The 22,458-nt window shown below is 39.0% G+C and overlaps 1 protein-coding gene across 1 annotated transcript in view; it reads left to right on the top strand.

Moving 5' to 3' along the window:
* Window positions 1-22,458, top strand: part of map2 (microtubule-associated protein 2) — a 112,044-nt gene continuing 89,586 nt past the window's right edge. Inside the window, exons 1-2 of the mRNA XM_044366419.1 lie at window positions 1-72; window positions 353-429. The gene's annotated coding sequence lies outside the window, so the exon portion shown is untranslated. The remainder of the gene's footprint in view (window positions 73-352; window positions 430-22,458) is intronic.

The following is a 22,458-nucleotide window of genomic DNA, read 5'->3' as shown; positions in this document are numbered from 1 at the left end:
GGTAAATGCAGGCTGCGGAGCCTCTCTGTCCGACAGACCCGGAGTTGCACTGGAAGACACTGCGCTGAACAGGTAAAGAATATCACCCTTCTTTATTTGTATAACAACGGGACATTATACAACTGAATATGTATAAATGATATGACTCATGAAAAGCATGTAATGTGAGTGGTCAGAGCGAGCCTTTACACCCGACAGTGAATTAACATTTCAGCAGCATTGAAGCAGAAATGATGAGGTGCCCCCTCCGTGTGGATGGAGAAAGGACGCATTGTTCGTCTACAGCAGAACTGGGTCTGGTTCTTGTGAGTCTGTAAATTACTGTCTCATCTCTCTTTCCATCCCGCTTTAGATGAGCGGTGTTGCGGAATTAGTCTGGTATGAAAGCACAGCTGAGCAACAGATCTAAGAACCACATCTCTGAGATAGGTAAGACCTACTGATTTACCCAATTGTCTTTTCTGACATTGGTCCAATTACGCGTTTAAATGGCTGTTTTTCGTTGTCGGGTTGAAAGGATAATCTCTGCATTGTGCTACATAAAGCCCAAAGCCTTGCGGTCACTGCGGGAACTTGTCTTGCTGCGGAGGCAGTGCACGGCCACCAGGCTGTAGTGAGCCTTTAACACATGCTACAAAGCTTTAAGATAAGGTCACTGTCAAAAATTGATTGAGAATAATCCCTTATGGAAATGTAATATTGATTTTTAATCTGAATGATGCTGCGTAATGAGAGAAAAAGAGAGAGAAGGTCTAAAACAGGTGCTGAGTCATATTGGTTGGCCCTTTTCTGCTTGATCACACCAATCAAAGCCATAAAGGCATGCTTTTATAGATGTAATTACCATTGTATTTCATGTTACAATCCAGACTTTAACTGTCTATCAAAGTCAAATGTGAAAGCTGATTACATTAAGACCTGGTTTCTTTACTGAATCCCTGCTGTATCATAAACCCAGCACAGCAAATGCATCTAAAGCAGTCTTAAGATCCTTTACCTCATATTGAATGGATCTTGAATAGTGAGCTTATGCACAATAAATGTCATCTGCAGTACATGTAGGCTTCACCCAAAGCTCATTTACATACAGGGGCTGGCTATTGATTTGTCTCTGTCAAGTCCACTTGCCTACAGTGTGTGCAGATACATTTAAATGACTGATCCATTCAGGATGAGGATGAGGATGGGGTGCATTAAGTCATGGAAGGTCAGGCAGGCAGGAGCTCCGCCTTGCTGAGGGAGTGGGCTCATGTTCCTGGAGGGCCAGGCTGGCCGTGTATCGTTTTCTATCATTCCACCTATAGGTCTGCTTTTTGTAACTGTAAAGCCCAGGAGCTGATTATACTGACATGACTGTTGGGCCGTTACATATCACTAGTCATGCTGTAAGGAAGGACAGAGGAAACATTTGGGAGACAGTTAGGATATATAGTTTGTTGTGCGCATAGCCTGTAAAACAATAATGGACATAACCACTGTGACGTCACCCATTGGTTTGTGAATTCCCATTTTTAAGCCTCGAATTTAGCATTTTGATTGTCGCCATCTTGATTTTTTGGAGCCAGAAGTGACTCTATTTGGACAAGAGGGTGGAGCTGACCCTTTTTTAAAAAATGTATTTATTTATTTCCACAGTAAAAACAAAGCAGCATAAACACAACAACAAAAGAGAAGAAACAAATTGAGTTTAGGAAACTCCTAGAGGCTTATGGTAGTAATCTCACCTCATTACACATTATAAGCAGATACAATCAGCATGTGATCCAGCCTTGGCTGCTAATGTGGATAGCACGGTGCATTTACAGGCTATGGTTAACTGTGATATTGCCAATATGAATGCTAATTTTGGCTAGTGAAAAACAGTCTTAAAACAAACTGTTAACTTTGATGAACTGAAAACATACTAAAATAGCAACCGCTATGCCTATACTCCTATTCTAATCTGGGGTAACATTATTTAACGTACATAACCAATGTTGTTGCCGTGGTAGTGACTTGTCAATCATAAAGTAGCCATGTCCTACACCATACTTGCATACAGATCTGCTTTATCATATATTTCATCCTGTATGGGACATTTACTAAAATGAACATCATGCTGTATTGAAGAAGACTTCAAATTAGCGATTGAGACCATAAACTCATTAGGAAACTGTTTACTGAGGAAATAAATAAAGTGAAAAGTAGGGTCATTTTCTCATAGACTTCTATACAATCAGACTTCTTTTTGGAGCCAGTGGTGTCACCCCCTGCTGGTCATTAGAAATAATGCAAGTTTACGTCACTTCCGCATTGTCTAAATATACCAATACAAGTAGTTATGTCTCTCATTGTATTGGTTTGCTCACTTATGGATATAATGCGCAAAAATAAATATTTGAATGGTTCATTTTTGGACAATCTTGACAGCCCTAGGAGGGACTGGCCTTCTAGTACAATGATGTTTCTGTTCTCTATCAGTGAAAGAAGTAACCAGTTTCCTCCCAGTTGAGTTGGAAATACTTTTTATAAACTTCACCATATTAACTCAAACTGAAACTCCTCTTGACAGAACATAATTGAAATAACAAACTAATTTGGAAGTAAGTGAATATTCATGAAGTATTCATCAGGTACAGAGATGTCAGCTGAAAGTACAGATGTCAAGGTCATGGGTGGTCTATACCTGTGCTAATGAACCACTGCCTGTGTTGTCTTGGGTCAGTACAGTAGGAGGTTGGATTGAAAGACTGTCCGTCAGATATTAGACAGAAGATGAACCAGAGTGGAACCATAGTGGTTTTCTTACACGGCAGTGTTTTTGGTCCTTCTGTATGTAGCAATATCAAATGAACTCATCTTGTGGTGTGAATGAATAGAGATGTATAAGCTGATTTTTTATAAATGCTTTAAGCATAATGTATGTGTCTAGCAGGGGAGGGAACCTCTGGGAATCTCACAATTTGATTTAATTACAGTTCTTCAATTCAGAACAGATTCTTGATTTTTTATTGAATAAATAGAAAAGTGGGCCTTATTTTCAGGTTCTAAGTCTAGTTCAGCTTGTGCTAGACCTTTCACTCATGTTTTTAGTCCACTGAATTGCAATATAAATTAAACCGTCTTAATGAAGGTCACTATCTGGTAGACAGAAAAAAGACAGATACAATTATGTGAGCTTTTGCAGCTTTTTTAATTTAAAAAGCTTACCTGCATTAAGTTGGGAACAGGCTACAGTTTTGTGCCTTTATAGGAACAATTAAATGAAAGGGAAATTTATTGAATAACATCATTTTCTAAAACTCTTTTGTAAAACAGAAGTTGGAGACAGAACACATTTCTCTGCTACATCCCTGTGTGAGAGCAGGGTTTTTGAAATAAAACAGACTATGAACTGAGATATTTTCTTCACCCCATGAGAGGTGGTGGAGTTTTTAAAGTGGTGCAGTGTGTTGTTTGCTGGTGCTGGAGTGCGGTACTCCACTTTATCAACATGTGATGGTTATTGATGAGGTAAGTTATGAAACCTAAAATGTGCCCAAATGCTTGCTTTTTTTGAAAACGAAGTACAAAATGAGTCAAGTGGTTTGAGTCCACCTTTTTTGTTCCATCAACATAACATTATTAATGACGTACAAAAATATATTTTTCGGCATCTGTGAATTGATTCACAACTACATCAGCTACTTCCAGGGCACTTCACAGTGTGCAACTTGAGTAGCCTACCTGTCCTGTTTAATTGTCCAGTCCATCCTATGTGCACAATTTTGTGTGTGTGAAGATATATGTCAAAGATCCAGTGATACGGACTATGGGGACGTTTGTGGGTTTTTTTTGCACTTTTATGCGTTATACCTTTGGGCTTTTACACCTGCTAGGAGATCGGACATGACATGAGCGGATATCATGACGTTATCCCCAGGAGAATCACCCTCAATCGAGAGCTTCTCCTATCCCTACAGTCTTCAACAAATGGCATTGTGCAAGCGAGCAATCCACCGAAGCTTTGCAGATCGGATAAAAAGACTTATTGTCAGAAAAGAAGGAGAAGGGGTTTTAAAGCCATAGAATTAGGAGTATGGGTCTAAGCGACTGCCGCAAGCTTCCTGCACTACCAGCAATTCTTCTCTCTAATATTCAGTCTATCTGCAACAAGTTAGATGACTGTGGGCCAAATTCATACGCCAAGTGAAGGAAACCTGTCTTACTGCTTTTACCGAATCATGGCTCAGCGAATCAAAATGGGATGAGGACTTGTCAGTAAATGGGTTTGGTAGCCCATCAACTGGACCAATCACTGATGATTACCAAGAAGCGACATGAAGTGGGCGTGTGCTTGTATGTCAACCAGAGGTGCTGTAACGCTGTTGTGGTCCAGGGGAGGATATGTACCCCAGATATCGAACTGTTACCAATCTCACCCCTCCCGTACTACTTACCGTGCAACAGCTGTTTTTCACAGTTGTTTACATACATCCGTGATCCATTGCATCCATAGCTGCACACCCGATTGCTAATGTAATGCATAGGCTAGACACAATCTGCCTGGTTGCACCTACATTTATCCTCGGGAATTTTAATCACTGTCAATTAAAAAAGAGTTTGAAGATGTATGAACAGTATGTGACTTGTGCCGCTACACAAAAGAACTCGATTGACCTTTGTTATGGTTCAGTGGGCAGTGCTTACAAATGTTTACCTATGCATTCCTTTGGTGCATCCTATCACAACAGTGTTTATCTTATGCCTATGTACAATCCTTCCTCTAGGGACCTTGAGCGTGTGGAGAGAACAATGAAGAGTTGGTCAGAGGACAGTGTCACTTCTCTCCAAGCATGCTTTGACTGTACAGATTTTCAGTGTTTTTATGATGGTTGTGATGACATAATGAACTATCTGACACTGTCTTGACATACATTACATTCTGTGTCAACTCAGTCATCCCATCTAAAAAGGTTGTTACTTATCCAAATAACAAGCCTTGGGTAACAAAAGAGCTTAAATCAGTTACTAATAAAAAGAAACAGACCTAGTATACTGGCGATCCTCTGGAGAAAAAGGTTGTCTCAAGAGAAGTGCATAATGAAATAAGGAAGGCTAAAATGAAGTAATTGGAGACTATAGAAATGCATTATAGCAGTGGCAATCTTAGAGCAGGCTGGTAAGGGATTAAAACAATGGCCTTCATTAGTCAATGTGCTAATGAGACTAAACAATCCATCAGTGTGAATAGGGTGGATGATTCTGATTTGTTCAACACTTTCAACTAATTTTTCTTTTGCTTTGAAAGGTCTAAGTTCTCTTAAAATGTTTCCAAGCTTAGAGGGTCTCTTGTACCTCAGAATGATGTTGCAAAATCTCAGGAATGTGTCACAGCCCTATTTAATAGGGTGAACATAAGGAAGGCTGCTGGTCCTGATGCCATCTGTGAACATAGTATGCACAATTGTGCTGAACAGCTTAGTGAGGTCTTTATTTCTCTTTACAGATGTGTGCCAAACTGGGCCAGATACCTACAATCTGGAAAATGTCCACTAAAAGAAAAAATCCCAAGGAACTAGCTAAATGAGTTTAGATCTGTTTCGCTTACATCCCTTGTCATGAAAAATTTTGAAATTTTAAAAGATATGGTTGTCTCCCTCATTGATGGCATGGAGGATGCATAACTCTTCATTCTTGATAGTGTGTATGTTTGCTGATTTCTCTTAAGCTTTTAACAAGATGCAGCCTCATATTTTGATTGAGCGACTTGCTTCTTATTTTAAATTACCTGATCAGCTTTTGATGTTGCTTATAGATTTACTAATGGACAGAATCCAGCAGGTCTTGGTGAATGGACATATGTCCAACACCAAAGTCTTGAATACAGGCTCACCCCAGTATTGGGTCCAGTCCCCCCTGCTCTTTACTATTTATACAGACAGCTGCAGGACTTCTCAAGAGGGCAGCTATTTTGGGAAATTCTCTAATGACACCACCCTATTGTCTCTTCTTCAGGGCTCAGAGTCAGATCATGGTTGTGCCCCACCTGCCTTTGTTTAATGGTGTGATGGTAATTTCCTCGACCCTAATGTATCAAAAACTAAGGAATTAATCATTGATTTCAGGCAGAATAGTGACAAACCAAAAGCTAGCATTATACATGGTGAGGATGTTCAAATTGTCGACATGTATAAGTATCTAGGAACAGTCGTTTGTTAAATGTGGACAACAAAGAATTCACTTAGTGCGGAAGCTGAACTCTTTTCGTGTCTGTTATACTATTTTATGCAAATAATTTTATTAATCATTCATTGAAAGTCTTCTAACTTTCTCATTTATTTGCTGGTTTTAATGGGTTGTGTGTGAAGGACAAGAATAGCTGAAATAGTATTGTGAAAGTCTGCTCCAACATAATTGGAGCCCAGCAAAGAGACTTGTGCTTCCTCTGGGAGAAACGGGTGGCCCAGAAAGCAAAAGGAACTGCCAATCTGACTATGTTCTGTCCAGTGAATTCACTGTAATGCCCTCAGGCCAGTGTTACAATGTGCCCCTTAGGAGAACAAACCGTTACTCTAAGTCCTTCACTAATTCCGCGATCAGGCTACTAAATGCTGACAGAACTTATTTTAAATGACTGTTCATTCTTTTAAACTCAGTTATTTATATGAACTATAACCAATCAATCACCAATCAAAAATAAAACAAAATGTTTTATTTTATTTACTGCTGCTTGTTGTTCCCTTGTATTGACTCATGTACGCTGATCTGTTGCCTCTGACATATAACTACTTTGCCTATGAGTTTTGGAGTTGAACTGGGTAAGCTGCAAATTTAATAGCCCTTCTTGGGATCAATAAAATAGTCTGAATCTAAATCTGAATCGGAAAAGATAATAATCGCGATTCCTATGTAAATTGATTATTTCCCCACCCATAGCCTTTCTAGCATAGTTTAGGGTTTTAGTTGGAATGAGAGTGCTCTGAGGCTGATAAATAAGCCAGTTTCAGAGTTGAAGTTTTGTTCTGGAAGTATGGGTTTACACATAAAACACTATGGATGGATCTTAAGGGACTTAAAAAATCTCAATAATAAAAAAATGGGGGGACTGGTTGACTCCCACAAAAAAAATCTAGAAGAAACAGATAAAGGCATAGACTGTGATAAGTTTCCTGACAAATTAGGATTGTATTAATCTTTCAGTGGACCAAAGACAGAGACATCTGCTAATCAAGACAAAGTTGCCTTTAGTTGTCTTTAAAAATCTACTGGAAAACTTTTTACTACCTGTTTCTTATTATCATAGCTTTGGCCCTCATTCAGTTATAATAACATTTTACTTTGAAACTCAAAGATATGGGAACCATTAACATTGAAAGACTGTCTCTTCAACACAAAGAGGCAGTGAAAAACATGGGAAGGTGAACCTGCAGTGTCTGCCCTGACTGTCCATTGCACTGAAGATCTAGTGGATATTCAAAGTGGATAGTTTGGGAAATGAATGTAATGCACCTGTGTTATCACCCCCTGATAAGACTGTTGTTCAGGTTATTAGGTTAAATGGGGATTTGTTGTGTAGCCACATATGTTATTTACCCTAATGGACTGTGTTGCATAGTAACGCTGTGTCTTGCAGTTCCGCTGCATTCCTGTATTGCAGTGATTAAGCAGTAAAATGTAATGTAAAATGTAAAAATTGGCAAGATTGATCGGCAAAAATGAAAAGGCATACATTATAAAAAGACATCCCTTAAAGGCCAGTCAAGGAAACATTGACTGGACTGATTATTTTCATTGTCTTCAGTGCTGTCTGATGTCAGGGTAAGCAGTCCAGGCAGGAGGTAGTGGCGAGTTAGGTAGCACTGCAGCAGGCCAGTTCACACCCATGTGTGGTGCCACGTACTGTAGGTCAGCTTTACATAAACCCCGTGTGTCAGTGAGACAGTCTAATCCTGATTCCTACAAAGATACTTAGTCAGCCAGGCATGCACACACACACATGCACACACACGCACACACACACACACACACACACACACACACACACACACACACACACACACACACACACACACACAAACACATGCAGTCCTTACTTGTCACATTCAAAGATTGATGCAATGCTCTGTGTGTGTTTGTGTCTGTATCTGTGTATGTGTGTGAGCCAGAGAAAGTGGGAAAATCTCTTTTGTATGAAAGAGGAGAGACACTCAGTGGTAGCTTTGGCAGCAGCACCAACACACGTGTCATGTCTGCCAACTAGATGTCAATCTCTCTCCCTCCTTCACTTTCTATACTGTGTCTGTGAGTGAGTGAAGTACTCCGGGTTTTTGGAACCCCATAACCCATTGGTCATATGGGTGAGAAGATGCTCCTAAATTTTATGCAAACATTTATATATTAACTAGGGCGGCAACTAAAGTTATTATAGATTAATCTGTGGATTATTTTCTTAATTAATTGATTCATAGCTATAATTTATTAATATTTATTTTTTAAAAATATTTTCTGACATTTTAATAGTTCAAATTTCAGAAAAGAGAGAAAAATGCCCACAATTTCCTAGAGCCCAAGGTGACTCCTTCAAATGTGCACATATGTTGATTATAAAAACTCCAAATATTGCTGATTGTCTTGAGTTTGCTCTTTTGCACATTTTAAAATTTTCAACCCTTTTTCTTCAAAATCGTCAGTGTTTGTTTGTCGAGTGCATCAGATTTACCCATTGAGGACACCATGTTACCTCTGAACCTGAACATATTTTCAGAAATGTAATTAGTATGCATCGTCCCTATCAAATAAATTAATTAACTAATATTTACATTATATACTGTATATTTATATTTTATTCCCATTTATACTGTACTATCATCATAGCCAAATATCACTAATGACTCTTTATCATTTAAATGTAGAACTGCTATTTCTAGGCTTTAACAGGTACTTTGACTAATAACATAGTCCCACAAAAAATGATTTTTGATATATTGCATATTCACTTAAGATACTAAAGTCGAACAATTCTAGATGAGCCATAGTCACAGTTAGAATTAAACTAAAGTATAGCAACCCTTAAAGGAAAATCCCCTCATCTCCATGTTTATTTTGAGATAGAGAGACAAAGGTGGTAGCTGGTAGCAGATGTTCAGTGCAGAAATAACTCACTGCAATATGTGACTCTTTTATTTGTTAGAGGAGTTATATTTTTAAAGACAATAATGTAACAAAAGTATTTATTTTTATTGAACTTTCCCTGAATGTCACTTCAAAATCCATTTCTCACAGCCATAAAATAGATAGACAACCTATTATGCTCATTTCCAGCTCTATATTTTTATTCTGGGACTACACTAGAGTAGCTTTGCATGATTCATAGTTCAAAAAACTCCTTATTTATCTTTATTTAGCCCCTCAGTTCAGCCTCTGTCTCTTAACAGGCAGTAGCTCCTGTCTCTTAAAGGCCCCCCTCCCAATGAGCCCACTATGTTCTGATGGCCAACTTTCCGGAGGCCTGCCCAGCCGTATCAGAGTCATGTTAAGTTACCGCTAATGCAAACCCAACATTTCCTGCTTTACTGCTTCATATTAAAAGCTTTTAAATGACTAGATAACGGGAGACTTTTATTGTGAAGATGTTAAAGGAAATGAAATGTGTTACTCACCGAATTAGCAGAGCTTCGTCAGCGGCACTAAAAACCAATCAACACAACAACATATGGAGATATTTGGAGCTCTTTGTTCAATAGATCAGTTAAAAATAATGCAGGGAAGAATAGTACAAGCAGATACAGCCACAGTGATGATGATGTTTGATGAAGAGCTGCAGATGACCAGCACATCTCCAACAGGTAAACTACTTATTTTACTTTGCACTGCTGTGTAATGGAAACGACCATATAAAGAAATCCGTCACAAATCGATGTTGGCTTGGGCTAAAAGTAGAAAAAACTGTTGGAAACCAAGTTTTCAGAGCAGTCTGAAGCTTTTTGCTCACAGGGATTACTTCTACATACCTCATTATTCGACACTTTGGCCACGTTTACTATGAACATCCGCCATTGTAACATTACGGATATGACTGAAAATAAGGAAAAGCCTAAAAGATTCCCTTTAATAACAATTCATTGTCTAGGCAAACTGCCTAGATTTTGATAATGAGATCCAGGATTGCCTCTCTTTTCTCTGCACTTGAAGTTCATCTCTCCTGTTTTCAAGGGTAGGGAGAGAAAACAAAAAACGAGGCTGAGTACATGGTCCATAAACAAATAGCATGCCATTGACTTAGTATTGTAAATAAGCTGTCTGCTTATATTCAGTTTTACAGTAGAGGAGACAAGACCAAGAATGCCTAAATGGAAACAATTTCTCCACCAGAAGTCAGGTCAGGATTTATGGTCAGTATATAATTGATTTTTTCTATGTGTTGTTAAGACTGTGTCTAAAATGCCTGTGGTATAATAAATTGGTATCGACAGCTGTAGAGAAACAGGAAGATGTTTGCTGACACGAAAGTTCGGACCAAATGTCTGAGCGTGCGATGGTCTTTTACTCAAAATGAAATGACATGCTCAAGTTACAGCAGGTTACAGTGGTGCCTGTGTACTGTGTTCCAATTACAGCTGTTGTAATACTACCTCTAACAAACAAACTTAGTCAGCGGTTCAAAGTTGATTAGATGGTACATAAAGGATTCAATGTCAGAACAGATAAGCATGTTAATGAAATCTATATTACTTAGTGGTAGTAATGAGAATCAGTTGATGGGTTCAACAAAAAATTAGTCATCATGCCCAACTTGCTCTTTGAGAAACTGCACACTTACACATGAGACTAAGGTTTTACTGCCTTTGCAGTCTTTTCAAGCCAATAAAATGAAAATCTCCCCGACTGTTCCATCATCAAAGAGAATAAAAGTCTAATTATAATTCTGATGGACTACAGAGTGCTGACTTCAGTTGTTATGCTCTTGACAGCTCTGTCAGGGAATGGGCCATCACATTGACAAGTGGAAGCCAAGTAATTTCCCTTTTTGGCTATGGCTCAAGATTGGTAAAACTGACCTCACCTGACCTACAGCTAAAGGATATCGACATTTTCCACTGACAGTTTTCTACCTGCTACGCAAGACAGTGATAGGTGTCTTGTTGGACATTTGTTCATCAATTTTGATTTTTTTCTGCCCTGAGGGACACTTGGGGTCAAGCTAGATGACCTTTAGTTTGCGGGAGGCTGAGGTGACTCAAACCCACAAGAGTCTGTCCCAACTTCCAGACTCTATTTGTCTTCCTGACAGCTATGAGTGCAGGGTAGACTACTGCTGTTTGTAGCATACTGAACCTCCATTAGTGAACCTCCTCAGTGATGTTCGTTTAAACAAAGGTTTGTAAACTATGAGCTTCACACAGAGCTACTCTCAGAGATTTGAAATGCATTCATGGAGTTGGTTCAAACTAAGTTGTACACTTAACCTGATGTGCCAGATGGTTTGTTACACATCTGAGAAGTTGTCCTTGGAAACTGTTTGGAAAGGGCAGGCACTTTCAAAAAATACTTGGTAGATGATTGGATGAACCATCTATCACCTGCTATCAATGTCTTACCTTGCGAGGCAGCTCAATTTGCGACTCTGATTGGTCCAAACCACCGTTGGTTCGCACACAAGCGCATAACTTGAAGCCTGATAAGATGGATTCTTGTGTGATTTCATGATGTTGTGAACTCGCAAGCCCAGCAGCCTCGCAAGGTAACAGCACACTGGCATGGGATATAACCTTTCACTTAAATCGTTTTTTAGTAGTCAATATCTAAGAGCCTTTGCACTGTGTGTGTAATTGTACAGAAGTTTATCAGTTTAACTTTGCAAGTGTTTTAATGCTTTTGGAAATGCCATGTACACTCAAATGGGAGCTCTGACAAAAGATGTACCATGAAGTGGGACTGGAGCAGTCTATATTTACACATATAGAAGATTCAACACAATCTTTTCCATGTTTCACACCAAGTTAAATGCAGCAAAGCCTGTTGAGGAGCAGTATTTTTAAGTTCTCATGCAAAGCCGTATGTGAAACAAACAAAAAAGAAAAAACACTTCAGCAGGGAGGCTGACAGAGATAACAACAGGCGAGCTGGCGTAGCTTCAGTTGTTGGTGAACTATCTTCTCCATGACAACTCACATACAACTTTCAACTGTGTCTGTCCGCCCGTCATTTATGGTCAAGCACTGATGGGTTACACAAAAATTAGTGCATGCACAATACGTGCTATTTACATACTGTATGTATACCCACTGGATATCACATAGATGAAAGCAGCAAATAAATATATAAGAGATGCAACTAGAATTTTGAATGGGGAATTTATTTCTGGCACCAGTCTGATGTTGGGAGTCTGTATAACTTTTTCTATAGAACATTATTCTCTTCAATCCAGCAGTACATGACAGAGCAGAGAGCTGATAGAAATACATGTGTGGGCAGAACCAGGGAAAATGTAAGGGTGACTCACAGCCCACCTAACTATGCAGTGTTTCCTCTCCTCTCCTCTCCGCTTTTGTGTGGGTATCACTTGCAGTTTTTTGTGCTAGTGTTAAAGAAAAAAAAAACCCTCAGTGTCTTTCACTTTGATATCTCATGTGTGATGTTGAGTGTATCCCAGGCTTTATTTTGTGACATAATGCTGTGATTTAGTTTCTTTCAGCCTGCTTCATCTAATTCAATAACAAAGAGCGTTTTCCTGCATTTTGCAGAGTGCTTTAAAACAACCTTCATGGAAGAGTGTGTGGGCATAGAAATACAGATTAATGGCCAGTCAGTTAACAGAAACACTGGTGTGGGACACAATCGAACTCCATTGTAGTTGCACTGGAAATATCAGCATTGAGATCTTGGTAATACAGTAATAACAAATAGAAGGTAGGTTTAGATGTACAATAAAAAAATAATTAATAAATATTGTAATTATAAGCCCATATACGTGTTAGGAAGAGGATCAAAATGCTTTTTGTGATTTTCTTAGCATATGTAAAAATGCTCCCTGCAAGTCGAAAGCCCAGGTTTCAGCCTTGTCTGAGTACTTCGTTTTTTTTTTTACCTTGCCAATGAGCTAATGACAGATCGTCATGCATGCCTATAAACGGTCATCTGTTCTGTAGCCTTGGTGTCTAAGGTTGTTGCTAAGGTTTTTCCATCCATGGGTTGTTTGCATTGGCTCAAACATGTACGGATGTATTTGTGAAGTTGACATTTCGAGTAAAGAACATAGTTTGTTTCACAGTTTGTTTACGTAAAGTCCCGAGCGGTCGAAAGTCAGCTATTACGCAGCTGTCTGAAACATGCAGAGTCCGAACTGAGGGGCTGCATAAAGGGTCAGTATAAAATAAATACAGATTTTTTTTAACTGTAAACCATGCAAAGATATTCCAGTAGAGGCCCAGAATATAACTATAGACCTGAAAATGTGCATAGTATGTCCTCAATAAGGTTAAAGACCTCTCATTGAGAGCTGGCCAACACTCACCACATCAAACTGCACACAGTTATAGTCTAGATACAATATATTGGTCAAATTCTCCATGATGTCATTGAGTGTGTGAGTACTGCAGAGACTGGGAGAGCCTGAACCCCTGAGATGATCCAAAGACAGAACTTTTAAATCCCCACCACCCACTTCTTCCTTGTCCACAAAGGTTTGAAAATTAAAAATTGTAGTTCATGCAGTCTTGTATCACTAATATTCCCAAGCCTTCCCTACATTTTCCTCTTTAATCTCTTGAGATGAAGAATTCCTCAGGCACTAATGACAGGTCTCACAATCTGAAGTCTGATACCAGAGCACATCTGCCGTTTGAGAGATCCTGTCAATCAAGGTGCAATAATTTGCAATAATCCTAGACAGGGCTAAATAGAAACAGGGGTTCACAGAGGTTCTTGAGGCTGTTCCAGTTGGTCTCCAGCAGAATTAAATGGAAATGTATTAAACCCTGGTTCAGATGTGATTTTATAGGCTGCACTTTATTGTCTGTTAATTCATTTAATATGTGTGGTGTGTAGGAATATGGTTTAACAGTGTCATAATTCCACAAAAATGGGTTTTAAGGTATGTAGGTAATTCTTTATCAAAGTTTCCTTTCTAACAAGAGCAAACAGTCGAACATACTTTACATGCTGAAACTGAATGCCAACATGAGCTTACATAAATCACTTGTGTTACAGCCTCTGTCAGGATAATTGCGTGTCACATCACTTTTGTGAAATGTTTTAATATTGCAGCTCTGTCTGCCATTCGTGCTCCTCTTAATGGCTTTTCGTGATGGACCACAGAGGTTGATGGTGACGCCCCCTAAGGTCTGCTGCACAGACCAGGCTGAGGAATAAAATCTTCGTTTTTCTCTCTAAGCTAAATGAGAAAACAGGCAGAGAGCACTCAAGTGAATAGCACATTATGACCTGCTTTCCACCTGCATTAGAACATGTCTTGGATAATGGCATGGTATTCAGAAAAAATGCAAACTCCCATCAATTTGAAGTATAAATGCACCTAAGATAAGTCCATTTATTCACAACAGAGATAGTCAGAGATGCATTTAGCCAACAGCCACAGGGGGTTAATGAAATGCCCCTTCTTTCCAGATTAACAACAAAATGTCAGGCTTTTTGTAGCTGTGAGGATAACATTGTCGATTATAAGGGTGAATGTTACCTGAGAAGTGATGTGTGTAGCAGACTCAATTTTGAAGGAAAGAAAATGTCTTCTTTACACTGGAGATGGATTTTAATGTAACTTATCAAGTTAAATACATTCATTATTTGTTGACACACAGTCAAGTTATTAAATGTATAACACAGACAAAATGCTGAATCACCATTTAGACACAGCTGACGTCTGATTTTAGTTTTTCATCGCCTGGCATGCTGGCTTTCCCCGCTTCCCACCATATTGCCAGAAGTGCCACCAGACGCTTTGTAAAGTGTGTGATCTGTGGTTCTGCTGAACTTGTTGAGGAGGGAATTCAGAGCATAAAAGCTTGCAAATTAGACCAGAGAAAGGAACATGAATTTAGTGCTGGGCGGTATGACCAAAAATTTGTATCACAGTATTTTTTTAGATTCTGGTGGTTTCACAGTTCTTTTTTTGGCATTACTCAGACCTTTATGCAGGTTTATAGTGGCTGATTCTACTATCAGGAGTATATAGAATATAAAAACATTTTAATGTCATCATATACGTATATACTGAAGGATTTGATTACTGTAGGGTTTTCTTGGCCCCAGAAAATGATTCAACATATGAAGGAATCAGAATGCACTTGCAGAATGTAAACAACTTTTATTTTGCAAACCGCAATTTAGTAAAAACAGAGCTTAAAAATAGATATGCCAACAACTTTAACATTGCTTCCTCTTCAAAACAAAATATATACTGACACTATAAACTGACCTAAAATACTTGGTACTTGGTACATAGGCAGCAAACACTATGAACATTACCTGCATAAATCACCCTTACAAATACAGGCTTTGGTAATTAAAGCTCATCGAGACATTACAAATTTTGTGCCAGGAAAACCAGCCTGTCCACAGCATCTGGTTTCAGTGTGGACCTGTGGCAGGTGACAATGTTCCCACAGGTGTTGAAAACTCTCTCAGATGGGGCACTGGTGGCAGGAATACAGAGATACTTCCTGGCCAGCTTTGCTACACGAGGGAAATTTGCTTAGTGGCATTTCCACCACTCCAAAGGGTTGATGTCACTGTTGACCTCCGTGGTCTGCTGGTAGCCTCTCAGTTCCACTTGTCTCCTCGTCTGAGAGAGTTGATCTGCTCTCAGCTGTGCTGCTGCTGCCCTGATTTGTGAAAAAGCTGGCCAGAGTCTTCTCTTTTTACCTCGGGCTGCTGCCGCTGCAGCCCTTGGCAGAGTTGATGAAGTGCCAGTGGTGTCTGCCTTTTGCTCTGTCAGCAGTGATTTGATCTCTTTTACAGCTCTGAAGTGGGCGACTGTACGTAACTCTGGTTCCAGCTTGCTTCGGTGTTGTGTTGTGCTTCGGAGCCTCTCCCAGCTGTTAACAGACTGTTATGCTACCTGGCTAGCTAGCGAGCTGTACCCAGCATGCCATTTGGTGGTGTAATTTTGTAAATGTACAATTATTAGTGTTATAAATTGTTTATGTATCACAAATTGTTGTGTGCCACAGTGTTTTGCCCTGTTAAAGAGAGTTAGTTGTTGGTTATTAATTGTTGTGTTATGAAGTTATAACCGCTAGTAAGACGGGTACACAGTTAATAGGGGTCCCCTCTTAACACACTCTACACAGCTTGCCCTGACAGTAGCACTCTTTGCAGCAAATAGTAATATATATTTTGCTGCCTATTAAAGAGTTGCAGCATTTCTTTCAGCTATGCACCGGTATGGCGGTATATGAAAAATTCATATCGTATGGGAAATTAAAACTGATATACCACCCAGCACTACATGAATTATTCCCTCATTGTTCTGAAGTGTTGCGTTTAATCTTTCCAGTGTTTGTCTTTGGGGAAGCAAGTCATCCCTCTTTCAGTTGTGTAACAAACACTCATGATTTTACACATGTACATCCACATACAGAACAAAAGCAGACACACCCATTAACAAACTCACACATATACATACATACTATATGTACAAATACACAAATATCTCTTAGTAGTCAATTAGAATAGAGGACTAGATGATGTATCTCTCTTTAATCTGGTAATTTGTGAACCTTTAGGAACACTGTGTGTCATTGAACGTGTTGTAGCAGACTTCTCCTCTTGACAGGCCAATCCTATTGCACCAAATCACATTAGTATGACAGTCACCAATTCCTACTTACTAGTCACTACCCCAAATACCACAGAGCTTTATTTGGAGAGATCCTCTGTCACAACTGCTGCACTATCAAGGATTATCGCAGATCCATCATAGTGTGTGTTTGTACGTGTGTGTCCTTCCTTCTCTAAAGCAACCCTTGAGTGTGATTCCTCAGGGGGAGGTGAAGCAGCTTCCTTCTTTTAGACTTTAATCTTGGACCATCTGCTCTGGCCAAACCCTATTTTGATCTCACCCTGCCTCATACCACATACTACACCTGTACTCCTGCTGAAGTGCATGTTCAGTCAACCCATGTAAGGCTGAACAAGGTTACTTAAACCATCAAAAGACAACATTCATGTATGTTAAAAGAGAGGATTGCTTGCCAAATGAACCAGTTATAGGTCCAGATGGTATTAAACCACTCTTCTTTTTGGTTGATTTTCATCAGCTCACAAAAAAATCTGTTATTTACAAACACATAAGGGGATGTAATGTAAGTTAATCAGTAATTGCATGAATCAGTACCTAAGAAATTTCATATTAGGAATTGGAAAGCATCGTCCTTCATAATCTCCTTGACCAGAATGGCAATGAATAAAAGGAAAAATTAGCACAATTTTTTATTTTTTCCCCCATTGAAACAGAGAAGGATGTGCTGCTGTAAATAAACAGCCCACTAATTTGTAAAAGAAGCTAAAATATTGAACTATGGAAGGAGATCACAGAGCATGTGCGGGATGTTGCGTCCTTCCAGAGAACTGTAGCAAGTGCTTTTCACCTCTTTTCTACTACAGTAAGTGCACCACAGCCAACTGTGGCCACAAGAGGAGGTTGCTGGTGTGTTTTCCCTAAAATGATTGATGAGTGTACCAGTGGAGCCTCTGGCTTTGTCCCTTGTGCCTATTGCCTCTGCTACCATATGCCATGATAAAAGAGATCGATAGATTAAAGGCAGCTTGAGTTTATCCCTCATGGGCAAGTTGCTGTCTCTCATGTTCAGTTACTATTTTATATTTAGATATGCAGTGTAACAATTTCAAATGAAACACATATTAAAGGGTACTCTAAATCAGATGTTTTTAGAAGACATTAATTTAGAAGAAAGCTGCTAAATGCATTTAAATATGCCTCATAAATTGATTTTGCTCACATTTATTGAATTCAAACATGTAAAAGGGATACATATCTTAATAAGAGTTGGATATCACTTCATCTCCCTCTGTCTATTATAAATTTATATGGAGGAAGTTTATTCTCCTTTTTGGGACTGCTGAAAGCCAAATTATATTAATGTAGAATTTAATTAGATTTAAACAAGGCAGGCTCAGGGAAAGTGGCAGTACAAAACATGGAATGACTTAATCATGACATTTTGTTAAACTAAAATATGTATTTCCAACTTGCCTTTCCCCTTTCCATCACCTGCCTGAATACAAAAATACAGTGAAAATCATGGAGGGTTACTGTAAGTAAAGCCATACTAAAGAACCTGCACAAACAATGGTTATTAGATTACAAGGATTAAGTCTAGTTTATATACGATTAAGTGTGAGGGGAACCTCCCTACTGGAGGAAATTACAGGATTACAACAGGGGAACACACACACACACACACACAGACACACACACATGCATGTACACACACACACACACACACACACGCATGCACACACACACACACATACACAATGGCCTATTGCAGGAAGGATATGTCTTGGTGGGAATTTGATGATTAGGAAGGATGGAAAAAGGTAAGAAGAAAAGTGGAGGTGGATATGTGAGATATTGGAATTTAAATTTGCAATGTGATGTTGTTTGGTCAAATTGTTCAGCTTGGAACTGCTCATAAATACCTTTCTCAGTGAGGACGTCATGCACTGTAAGACCAGTGAGAAGCAAAACAAACATGGTAGAGACCAAACTACCTGCCAGCCTGCATTCAGAGGTTACATAATGATACGACTCAAATTAAGCGCATCTAACACATTTAGCACAGACTAATCCTGACAGTGCAAACTATTCACTTTAAACAAGTAATTTCATATTTAGCCTTGAAGAGATAAGAGAAATGAGATAATGTAATTTGTTCTGGCACAGTTTCCCTTGTTTTAGGAATAGTCAGGAAATTACTGTTGTTATCTAAAACAGAATAAGTCAGACTAATGCAACAGGATACAGAATTGGCAAAAATAATTACAGCCTAGTGGCAGATTGTTTCACTATCTTTTTTTTAGATATAGAGTATATTTTTTAGGCATTTTATGCCTTTATTATAACGACAGTAGAGAGATGACAGGAAACAAGGGGAGAGAGAGAGAAGGGGAATGATGTTGCAGTTATATGTCTTAACCAGTAGGCACCTGTTTGACTATATTAAAGAAAATGGTCAGAAATTCAAACAGTTTTCCTCGGTCAGTTATTTTAAAAAGGGGTTTATTTGCATGGATAGGTAATATCAAGGCAGCCTTTTGTTTAGCTTTCTGGTTGTTTACAAATCACACAATCTTACTCTGTGATTTCATGAACTCTCTTCTTGTAATTCAAAAAGTTACTCTGAATTATTGTCCAATAAAGTGTTACCTCACCTGCCTAGCCCACATTCATCCGAACTCACCTCAGGAAGCTCCAACTAACCCAAATACACATACTACTGTCCAGCCTAAACCCCTCTAGCTTACATTCAGTCCCCCTTACAACTCACTCTGATGAGTGAGACAAATCCCACTAGTTAGACTGATACCATTAGCTTTACAATTGCTGCTAAAACAGTGTATTGAGACTTGTTGCTTTCTCCCAGTGGAAGCCATTAAGCCAAACCCACTCATCATTCTCACACACACAGACACACACACACACACACATGCACACGCACACACAGTAATGCCGGCTGCCCTTTCACAGCCTCCAATCCATGTTCGTCTTGTCAGCAGGTATGCCTTCTCTTTGATTTGCTCATTGCAGTGTTCTGCTGTGTTGCAGCACATAGGTTTATATGCCCTTCCCTTGTTTTCAGCAGCAGGGGCTGGAGGGATAAGAGGAATGATGAAGGAATTGTGGAGAAGTGAGTGTTTGCACCCTGCCAGCTCTTTCCTTATAATGTTGTCACTGATTGCAGGGGACAGGACACATGGAAATACAAGGCTGGATCAACATGATCACGCTTATATCACATTTTATATTCCAAATGTGTATTTGCTCAGCCATTGCAGTGATGCCCCCTTTTGCTTCCATGGCAACCTGGCACAAGTAATCCAATTGTAGAATGGGGAGATATTATTGATAGTTATTGCTCACTATTTGGTCTTCTGCATATATTGTTACATATACAGTACAGTACACTGAGAGAATGAAAGTCGAGTAGTATTGGTGTGTGAAAGAGAGAGAGCAAAACCCATGATGCCTGACAAGCTGACAAACATTTATTGAGTCAGTTTTATTGACAGAAGAGACAGTCACAGCTTCGTTGTTTTACATGGCTCTACTGGAAAAACAAGATGGTTAGATGGTGCCAAATTAGTAAATAGTAATTATCTGAGCTCTGTAAGGCAAGCACTCTGGCTCTTTATAGGGTAGGTTACATTTTGTGTTGACTTTGCTCTTTTGGAGATAATACTGACCTTTACATTTATTGGCGCTACCATCTAGCCATCCTTTCAGTGTCCTAGTAGCTAAAAAAATAAAAAGATACAGGTGTAGGAACTCCTATATGACTCCTTGATATAACTGAATATTGTGGATTGTTGATTGGTTGATGAAAACAACAGAAGGCGATGGTGGCAGTGGTTGTGATGATGTTTAAAATGCTCTTTGTACTGCTGTGTATTGTTTGAAACATACCTATTCCATCAGACAAGACAGTGAGGCAGACATCTGAACAACACAGCTGAAACATACTACTTAATACTAAGTACTTAGTACTGAAGTTCTATGAGAAATTTATAATGTATAATGTCAAGAGGTTGTGATATGTAACACAACAAGCTAGTGAAGCTCTGTAAACAGAATTGCATTCCAGTGCATGCTCAGTGGCGTCTGCCTCACACAAAACTACTCTCCGGAGACTGAAAATGTGTTTTTAATCTTTAGAGCTGTTTCTAAACAAATTAGTATGCCCATAGTCTTTGGGGCGGAGGAACATGTCACCCAGTGCAACGGTGTGGCTAACTGATGTGTTTTTAATAGTTTTTGGACAACAATGGAGCTCTATGGCACAGAGAAATAATCTTATCAGTCAATATATCAGGCTTTGGATACACACACAATAAAGTAGGATCAATTCATTGTTGGTTTGGCTCTTCACATGAAATTTGTTGACAGTAAGAAAAATATAGAAAATCCTTTAATGTCACTTGTCCTTGAGTGTCTCTTTAGTTGCAATGATACCTCCTCTCACTGTCCTCTTATTTGCTCATTTCTCCTCTAATCTCACACACAATCTACTCACCCCAGTTCCTCCTCTCTGTTTCCTTTGCAATAATAAATGTGGTTAGACTGAGGGAAAATTATAACCAAGGTCAAGTTATAGTATTTATCTGCTGTGGGTTGTGTTTGTGCTAATTGGGTTATTTATCATGGTGCCAGGGGTAAAGGTGCTACACCATTGGTTGAAGTTATGCTTCAGTGTCTTTGATCAACCCTTATCGATTACTTGCAGCTGTATAGAATTTGTTGGGTTGGAGACTCTCTCCTGGCCCCAAAGGCTTCCCATGTTATTTTACCTAATTGTGTTCACCACTTTCCCCTTCAAAATTGTGTTCAGAGTCAATACAAAGTGAATTATGGAGTTTCATAATTAAGATGTAAGTTGACCTCACCCATGCAACTTGAAATAAGGAAAAAAAAAATAGGTATAAATGTTTCAACTTAAGCAAAAATGCTTTATGTCTTGTGATTCCTTGTGAATCCTGTGATCAGTCAAAGTGCAAGATGTCACACAAACATGATCAGACACACTCTAAAAACTTAGATGCTTATGTGGCTAGCTATAGCTAATGTCTGTATAGTCTATACATTGGTTATTTAAGGTGAATACTGACCACAAAAACAGTCCAGCGATCACATTTGTGCAAATAACATGATGTAAAAATTTCCTTGACATTCAGTGTTGACACACTTCAACTCTGTTTTCATGCAAAGTGAGTTTGTGCTACTGTCTGCTCTTGAAGTGCACCAAATTAAACTGACAGTCTGTCAGCTCCCTCAGATAACAGTTTGATAATCTATCTTTAAACCTGCATTAACTGATTTTTTGGCCACTTGGGGGCAGTGGAAACAACATGTGAACATAACACTGAAATACCATCATCTTTTAAGTTGATATGTAGAACTTCTTAACAAACAGTTGCTTATTTACACATCCAGCAGTTACGGAGTAACTTTATCATTCGTTTGGAGTTGTGTTTCTTTCCACCTGGTGAATGTAAGTCCAATATTCACTTTCTTTTAGCTCTCTTTATGCTCTCTACCAACTCCTGAGGGAAATATCTGGCACTTTAGTCACTAAATGCTCCAACAAGATCACCAGTTATTGCTAACTGTGTCTGTGGTGGTGCTGAGCAGGTAGTATACAGTGGGTTTTAGAGCTTTTCTCTGAAAACTGCTGCCTGCTTTGGCTGAAAATGAGAGCAGTGAGACTGAACCAAAACAGTAAATTTGCACACTAGACAGCT

Source organism: Thunnus albacares, chromosome 11 (assembly GCF_914725855.1).
Source record: "Thunnus albacares chromosome 11, fThuAlb1.1, whole genome shotgun sequence".
Taxonomy (NCBI): domain Eukaryota; kingdom Metazoa; phylum Chordata; class Actinopteri; order Scombriformes; family Scombridae; genus Thunnus; species Thunnus albacares.
The sequence above is the reverse complement of the archived record's forward strand: the minus strand, read 5'-3'. Positions and strand labels throughout refer to the sequence as shown.